The sequence below is a fragment of the Mauremys reevesii genome, unplaced genomic scaffold (assembly GCF_016161935.1).
Source record: "Mauremys reevesii isolate NIE-2019 unplaced genomic scaffold, ASM1616193v1 Contig78, whole genome shotgun sequence".
NCBI classification, from domain to species: domain Eukaryota; kingdom Metazoa; phylum Chordata; order Testudines; family Geoemydidae; genus Mauremys; species Mauremys reevesii.
The window spans coordinates 292,844-300,720 of NW_024100893.1; the positions used below are offsets into that span (position 1 = coordinate 292,844).

Sequence of the window (7,877 nt, forward strand, 5' to 3'; positions counted from 1 at the left end):
CCCTGCAGCCCTGCCCATCTCAGCAGTGGGTGCGGCTGGTCTTTGGGACACAGGCAGAGCCCAGGGAGTGAGAAGAGAGAGCAGCTAATGGCAGCACCCAGCACGGACAGGAGGTGCTGATCTGAGCTAGCCCGCAGCACTAGAGGATGCTGATGGTGTGAACAACCTGCCAGGTGCTAAGCGATTTCTTGACCAAAGGCAATTTCCTGTGAGAGACCATGGGTCAGGCTCATGCTCGTGTGTTTGCTGAAGTGACTACAAAAATTTCCAGCAAGCTCTCTGGCTGGCTGCAATTCTTCCTACTGCCTGCACTAATTCCGAAAACCTCTCCATTGACCTGCCGGATTGTAGCAGCACGGGCTGGTCAAAAAACACACAGTGGGATACGCAGCTATTCCAGCAAACGAATGCAAGTCACTGATATATATAAACACAGAGGGAAAATCCTCACCCCACAACACAACCCTTAACTCTGCCCTCTTTGAGCCCTGCCCCAGCCTGCCACTAACACACATACCAGCACTCTGCCCTCATACATGCTAGGGGACACGATGAGCATAAAGCCCATGAGCGCGGTAGGACTGAGAACTTTGGGGATCATGGTGGATGATGAGATGAACACGAGCTCCCAGTGTGACACTGTGACCAAAAGGGCTAATGTGATCCTGGGGTGTATAAATGGGAATCTCGAGTAGGAGCCAGGAGGTTATTTTACCTCTGGCTTTGGCCCTGGTGTTACTGCCGCTGGGATCCTGTGTCCAGTTCTGGTGCCCACAATCTAGGATGATTCAAGGATAGGAAAATGCAGGCAGGCGCATGTGACAAGCACCAGCAGGAACTGAACCAGGCAGCTTCAGAGCGAAAAGCGTGAGCCTCTCTACAGTGTGAACCCGAGAGCCAGGGGCTGTATGGGGGGCTGTAACAGACCCACGTCCTCTGCAGATCAGGCGCAACTGGGGACACCGAACACGCCATGGCCAGTGATTTATACAGGTCCATACATCCCCTCCCATTCTGCCCCTGAATGCTCTGGGGGGTGGGGGGGGGGAGTTCTTAGTTTCCCAGAATGCACTGCTTCTGGGGGCTGAGCTGAGAAGAGTGGGATCGGTACCCAGAGGACATCACAGTGGAAACGATTTAGGAGGTCGCTAGTGCGGACGCAGGGCAAACTTGCATCAGTTTGAAACCCGGTTCAGCAAAGCCAGCCAGGGGGCCCTGACCCGCTTGTATTCAAAGCTGTTCTGTCCAACCAGTGCAGGTCTCCAGCACAGTCCAGGGGAGGGCGGAGGAGAGATGTAGCTCAGAGCACACATGCGCTTGGTACCTGCGTTTCCTGTGTGGTTTCCCTTGAAGAACGGTCAGTGCTGATGGGAGCCCTGAGCTGCACAGACCGAGTCTGAGGGCCAGTTAATGGGGCGGGGGGGAGGGGGCTCCTTCCCCTCTCTGAGCACCTGCTGGGAAATCAAACCAGGGCCCCGCTTGGCCAATGGAGGATGAAGAGGGCTACACGGTATTAAACCTCCGGCCGAAACAGAGACAACCAGGCCGCCCCCCGGGAGCTGGGCCCCAAGGTAAGTGACTGAGCATCCTCCCGGGGCATCCACTTTCACAATGCAGCAATTACAGGGGGTGACTGGGGCTTCACAGAGACCCACAGGAGCTGAAATTTACTGGGACCTGGGCGCCCAACTCCACTGGACGGCTCTGACATTCCCAGCCTGGGCCTTTGAGCAAATGGTCCCATCTGGCCTTAAAACCTATGGACCAGCCCCTATGTGTTGCTGTCACCAGCATCCCTGCAGAACCAGGGCAGGTGCAGGGTTTAAGTCACCTCTGCTCTTCCCGGGTTCTTAAAATGGGACAGGTGGGGGGGTCCTGCTTAGATCCTGGGCAGAGGGGAGCAGGGGCCCAGCATAGGGTGCAAACACCTGCGCCAGAGCAATAACCAGGCAGGGAAAGGTTTTCTTCTCAATGAAGCAGGAGCCAGAGATGTCCACTCGGTGGCACCAGAGCCCCAGAGATGGGAGCGACTGCCTCTGAGGAAGACTTGTTTAAAGAGACCCCCCCTGCCAGGCCAGGCCAGGGGCTCAGCAGAGAGACCCCAGGCAGTGCCAGGGGTTCGTGACTCAGCTGTAACCAGAGACAGAGGGAAGTTTGGACACTGTCTCCTCTATAAATAGTTTATGACCCAAGCACTGAGACAGAGAAGATGGGAGGGGGAGCGAATATGAGTAGGACAGAGGTGGGGGGATGGGACACATGGAGCCGGGGGGGCAGGGAGGGCTGGGAACACCCCTGCCAGAGCAACGATGGGAGCCATCAAAGCCGCGTCTCATCGTCTCCATACAGCAGGAATCCCAGACTTATAGAAAGAGACCTTCTAAAAACGTTAAAATGTATTACTGGCAGGCGAAACCTTAAATTAGAGCGAATAAATGAAGATTCGGCACAGCACTTCTGAAAGGTTGCCGACCCCTGCCCTATACGGACGTGCCGCCAATGTAGAGACGGCAGCTGCTTGCGGTCTGATAAATTAAACCCTTTTTATTTACAGCGTGAACGCACTCGCCCGGGAGCACAGACTTTTCCCACTGTCTGGAGTGGCTCACAACCATGAGTGTCAACCTCAGGGCAGACCATCAAAAGCAGGGCAGAGACCCCACACTGGTGGTATGTTCTGTAATTCAGTTTCACCAACCCAGTGCCAAAGGTGAACTCCCAAGGTACTCCCATTGTCTTACAAGGGAACGACAGACAGCCTCCTCAGACATGCCAGGCTATCCCGCCACCCAAGCAAGCCGGACTGTGCAATCAATGGGCGCTTACACCGAAAAGCACAGAATATTCCAGGTTACGCCCAGTCCCAAGAAACCACTCACTCACCCAGCTTGATTTGCATCCCAGATCTCACATCAAAGACGAGGCTGGTACCCAATAGCCTAACTAACTAAAAGGTTATTAGCCAAGTAAAAGGAATGATAGTTACTGAGAGGTTAAAGCAGGTAAAAATGTATGTAGAGGTGAGTCACAGTCTATAATTCCAAATGGCAGCAGAGATGTTGTCATTGGCCAGTTTTTCAAACTTTCTCAGGACTCCCCAGAGTAACTCGGGGAATCGCTGTCTTTTCATTCAGTTATTCTGCCCTCTCGAATCCAAACAGTTCAGAGATGAAGAAATTTTCCTGGTGTCCGTACTTACAGCTTCTTCTCACAGAAAACAAGCCGACAGGGTCCCTACCCACGTGGGCTCGTTCTTTGAGGGCCGAAAGAGAGGAATGTATGTAGAGTCTTTGATCTCCAGTCATCACACACAACCACGACTTGCTTTGAAATTCGCACTTCTGCGGTTCGAGTTCTTCATTTGCATTCCACACAGCTGCTGTGTAGTTTGATGGGTTATTTGGTGACAGGGGTAAATGTTTGCCATTACAGCCCATCGGGATGCAGGTAAGTGAACCCAGTGCATGCAGCATCCACTTTGTTTTCATGACGTTTAAACACCAAATACACACTGATGCATTTGGTCTATACTAGTACCCAAGTGGATTGGCCGGCTCTTCCCAGCAGAGAACACCCCCGTCTTTCTTCCTGGTGCCCTTTCTTCTCCAGGACAGGATCCAGCTCTCTCCGGGTATGGTTACACTTGCAACTTCAAAGCGTTGCCGCGGCAGCGCTTTGAAGTGCGAGTGTGGTCGCAGCGCCAGCGCTGGGAGAGAGCTCTGCCAGCGCTGCAGGTATTCCACCTCCCCGTGGGGATTAGCTTACAGCGCTGGGAGCTGCACTCCCAGTGCTGGGGCAATGTTTACGCTGGCGCTTTGCAGCGCTGTAACTTGCTGCGCTTGAGGGGGGGGGGGTTCCACACCCCTGAGCGAGAAAGTTGCAGCGCTGTAAAGCGCCAGTGTAGCCAAGGCCGGCACAGAGCCAACTAGTCTCCGGCTTTGAGAGGTCAGCAGGCAAGCCCTATGCTGCCCTCCTAGTGCTCCTCCCCCTAGCTCCATCTTCCTGGCCCATCCCCCGGCTGCTCCGCCCTCTGGCTCCATCTTCCTGGCCCATCCCCCGGCTGCTCCGCCCTCTGGCTCCATCTTCCCGGCCCAACCCCCCCCTGGCTCCATCTTCCTGGCCCATCCCCCGGCTGCTCCGCCCTCTGGCTCCATCTTCCCGGCCCAACCCCCCCCCCCCCCCGCTGCTCCTCCCCCTGGCTCCATCTTCCTTGCCCATCCCCCCTGCTGCTTCGCCCTCTGGCTCCATCTTCCTGGCCCAAACCCCACCCTGCTGCTCCGCCCCCGGCTCTATCTTCCCTGCCCCCTCCCTCCCCCCCGCTCCTCTGCCCTCTGGCTCCATCTTCCTTGCCCAACCCCCCTGCTGCTCCGCCCTCTGGATCCATCTTCCTGGCCCATCCCCCCTGCTGCTCTGACCTCTGACTCCATCCTCCCAGCCCAACTCCTTGGTCAAGAACCTCCTGCTCCCTGCAGCCCCTGCCACAGCTTCCTCTGGGACCAGCTGCCCCCTTTCAGGCCCCAGGAGAAGCCGTTAATGAGGATCAGGTGGGCTGGATTGAGGAGCCCATTGTTAAATATTTGTTCCCCATGTAGGTACTGACAGACGGTGATCAACTCTCTCCTTCACCTTCTCTTTGTTAAGCTAAATAGTTTGAGCTCCCGGAGTCCGTCACTGTACGGCAGGTTTTCCAATCCTTTAATCCTTCTCATGGCTCTTCCCTGAGCCCTCTGCGATTTATCAACATCCGTCTGGCACCAGGATAGAATCCCAGCCACGGTCGCAGCAGGGCAAAATCCAGAGGTAAAATAACTTCCTGGCTTCTACTCAAGATCCCCCTGTTTATACATCTCAGGAGCACATTAGCTCGTCTGCTCACAGCATCGCACTGGGAGCTCATGTCCAGCTCATTATCTGCCACCATTATCTGTCGCTGCTTCCCAGGATACAGTCCCCCATCCTGTCAGCGTGTGGCCTACAGTCTTTGTTCAGCGTGGCCGAGCCCCTGTCGTTTTTTCAGTGTGGACACAGTTCAAGTCACAGACTGGCGTCAGAAGGTCTGTGTGGTGCAGTATGGACCGGCTCGCATGGCTGAGAGGCCCGGAGCCAGCAGTGGTCAGCCCAGGTTCACACTGCAAGCACAGACTTGGAAACACCATGTCCAGAAGGCCGGGGCCCACAGACCAGATCCGGGTTTATAATGCAGTGGGGACACTCAAGGCCGGGTCCCACAGACCAGATCCAGGTTTACAATGCAGTGTGGATGCTCCAGTCCAGATCCCACAGACCCGGGTTTACAATGCAGTGTAGACAAACCCCAGAGGCTCTGTTGTGATTAAGGAGTCCCTCTGGCTACGCGTGTGTCCCAGTAGGCTTCCCTCCTTTCCTGAGCAATGTTCCTGCTGTCACCAATCATGGACCCTGCTGGGAGGGGAGGGTTCGGATCAGCCCCCCCGTCCCCTGGCTTTAGCTGCGTCACAGCAGGCCACCGTCTCCGTTCCTGTGTCGGTGCCCAGACTCCTCCCCGGCAGCCCAGTCCCCATCACCCTGCCACCTGCCACTGCGGGACCAGCTGTCTCGTCCCAGATGAGGCACCGTCCCAGAAATAGCCCCCGGCGCCCTGCCCCACACCCGGCCTCTGTTTGCAGCTTGCTCGGATCTCGGGCTTTCCCGGACCCTGGGAGCAGCAGCCCCCACCCAGGTGAGTGAGCATCCTGCTCGGCTTTAAATGTCCCAGCCCAACTGGGATCCCAGTCACCAGGACCCCGGGCAGTTTGCTGACAGTGGGAAGATCCAGAGCCTATTTCCCAGGCCTTTGAGCACTACCAGCATCTAGCTCAGACCCTGGCCCAGCGAGACCTGTCAGCGGCCACAGGCTCGTGGGGCTGTTCAATTGCAGTGCAGCCGCTCCGGCTCACTCTGGATCCTGGGGTCTAAGCCCCTCCCCCTGCTGCACCCGAGCAGCCACCCGGCAATTCTACAACCCCGCGGCCCAAGCCGGAGTCATCAGCCACGGCCCAGCCCCCAGGGTTTTACTGCAGCGGAGACGTCCTCGTAGTATCTGCGTGACCACGGCTGGTTTCTGGCCTGGAGAACACGACCCTGCTTCACACACCACCAGACACAGGCTGGGGGCCCAGAGTTGGGATCTCCCCGGACACAAACCCTTCCAGCCTTTCCACGGATTGCGGGGCACAGGGCAGTTCTTTGGACGCAGGCCGGGGGCAGGGCTGGAAGGGCGGCTTTGATGCACCTTGTCTAGCCAGCCCATGCACCTGCATTGGGGCGCAAACGGGATTTGAAGGGGGCTCCAGCCCTTGGGCTCTCGTAACTTGCCAGGCAAGAGGATGCCCATCTGGTTCCATCTAACCAGCGACCTATCCCCTCCCATTGAAATTCAGCCCCCCTGCGCTTCTCTTTCCCATCTAGGGTGACCAGATGTCCTGATTTTATAGGGACAGTCCTGATATTTGGGGCATTGTCTTATATAGGTGCCTATTACCCCCCACCTCCATCTTGATTTTTCACATTTGCTGTCTGGTCACCCTATTCCCGTCCCATCCCCGCCCTGAGTCCATATCAGGGGAGAGCTCTTTGCTGAGCTGTGGTCATGGCGCTCACTCACTGCAATTCTGGTCTCTCTAGCAACCCAGGAGCACTTTCCCCAGTGGGCCCATGGGGCAGAGTCTGCAGCCAGAGCCGTCCGGGGAGAGGAGCGGTAAGAGACGCGTCGCTAATGAACCTGACCATTCTGGGCCCTGGTTCTTCATGGAGACTTCACTACATCAGCCAATAAAAATGGCCCAAGTCCTAGGGTCTCTCTTCAATTTAATGCATCATTTTCTCTGCACACTCCCCTTATACCCCAAGTCTGTCAGACTCACCCAGAACCCACCAACTGCCGCCATTAGAGAAACAGCTGAGTGACCCAGCTGAGATCAGGGCCCCGTTGTGCCAGGCACTGCACAGACACACAAGGAGAGACAGTCCCTGCCCCAGCTGAGATCAGGGCCCCCTTGTGCCGGGCGCTGCACAGACACACAGTGAGAGAGTCACTGCCTCAAGAAGTTTACCATCTAACTAGACAAGGGCAGGTCTGTTTTCCCCGTTTTACAGCTGGGTTACTGAGGCCTAAGGAGATGGAGGTTCAGATGTGGAGCTGGGCGGGAAAATGTCAAGACAACGTGTGTTCACAGGTCGACGTTAGAGCACTTCGAGTCACTGACCTTTAATCACAAAGTGACGCTCAACCATCACCATAGCAGAGCTGAGCCCCATCTATCTAACCCCCCACCACACACCCCTCATCCATCCCTGCCCCAGACTGCAGCAGATCTGGTGGCCCCAGCACCAGGTACTCCCCAGCCTTCCTAGCTGAGGCCTCTGGGGCTGGTGGGCCCACACTGACACCGTCTGCCTTTGCTTTGGAGGTGGAAGGAAGCCGGCTGAGACGGCCGGGGAGGGGTCTGAGCTGGAACACGGCCTCTGTGTGATTGTGGACAGCTTCTACAGATACGCCGAGGGCCCGCCTGGAGCGAAGGTGCTGGACCAGGCGGCTTTCCAGAACCTGCTCAGCAACGAGTTGAGCCATCAGCTCACGGTGAGGCCCGGCTACTGGCACCCCAAGGCAACCAGAGCCATCAACCACTGACTGCTAGCAAAGGGGATCTGCCAATACCTCTCAGCCCTTCCCTCCAGCCTCCTGCTATCCCAGTCCTGGGGCTCCCCCCGGCCTGTGCCCCTCAATCCCAACCTGCAGCCCCTGCTAACCCAGCCCTGGCTCCCCCACCCCCAGAACTCCCTCGGAGCCGATCAATCCCGACCCACAGCCCCCTGCTAACCCAGCCCTGGCTCCCCCACCCCCAGAACTCCCTCAGTGC

General features: G+C 56.9%; 1 long non-coding RNA gene across 1 annotated transcript; it reads left to right on the top strand.

Moving 5' to 3' along the window:
* The first annotated feature begins 5,602 nt into the window (after nt 1-5,602).
* On the top strand, nt 5,603-7,591 carry LOC120394792. Its single transcript, XR_005592406.1, has 3 exons — nt 5,603-5,698; nt 6,643-6,715; nt 7,428-7,591. It is a non-coding gene; the product is annotated as an uncharacterized LOC120394792 (long non-coding RNA).
* The last annotated feature ends 286 nt before the right edge of the window (nt 7,592-7,877 follow it).